The sequence below is a fragment of the Egretta garzetta genome, unplaced genomic scaffold (assembly GCF_000687185.1).
Source record: "Egretta garzetta isolate BGI_Z169 unplaced genomic scaffold, ASM68718v1 scaffold880, whole genome shotgun sequence".
Taxonomy (NCBI): Eukaryota; Metazoa; Chordata; class Aves; order Pelecaniformes; family Ardeidae; genus Egretta; species Egretta garzetta.
The window spans coordinates 9,638-10,377 of record NW_009258289.1 but is presented as its reverse complement, the minus strand read 5'-3'; positions in this window follow the sequence as shown (position 1 = coordinate 10,377).

Genomic DNA, 740 nt, shown 5'->3' with positions numbered 1-740 from the left:
ACCGGGGGACCCCCAATCCCCCCGGTGACCTCCTCGGGGCAGGATGGGGGACCCCCGGTGAGCACCGGCCGGACCCCCCTCGCCCTGGTCCCCGGAGCTTTGTGCCCCCCAGAAAAAAAACACAAGTTCCCTGGGTGAACTCTGTAAGTTATTGGGAAAAAGGTTAATTATTTTTGTTAATCACATCTCGACGATCAGGTCCTAGGTCCTTCCACGGGGAGATACTAGAAGTAATAATAATAATTAATAATAAAAACACAAGTTCCCTGGGTGAACTCTGTAAGTTATTGGGAAAAAGGTTAATTATTTTTGTTAATCACATCTCGACGATCAGGTCCTAGGTCCTTCCACGGGGAGATACTAGAAGTAATAATAATAATTAATAATAGTAATAATAATAAACCCAGACGGAAAAAAACCCTTTTTTTTATTAAATCTTCCTCTATGCAACCCCCCTGCTCTCCAGAAATTCATATTTATTTTTCTCATCAGGTTTGATTTATATATTTGGGGGAGGCCGGGTCCCGGGGGGTGGGGGACGGGACGGGGAGACGACCGGGCCTCCTTCCCTCCCCTCCTCTCGCCGCCCCCTCCCGGTTGTGAAACCGACTGTGGAATTTTATTTGATGGGTTTGGGGGCGGGGGTCTGCCAGTTGGGTAATAAAAACCTATCTCTGTTCTTCGGTCTCTTCCGTGCTTGGCGGCGGGGCGGGGGGAGCAGCGGCGGGCGCGTCCCGGTT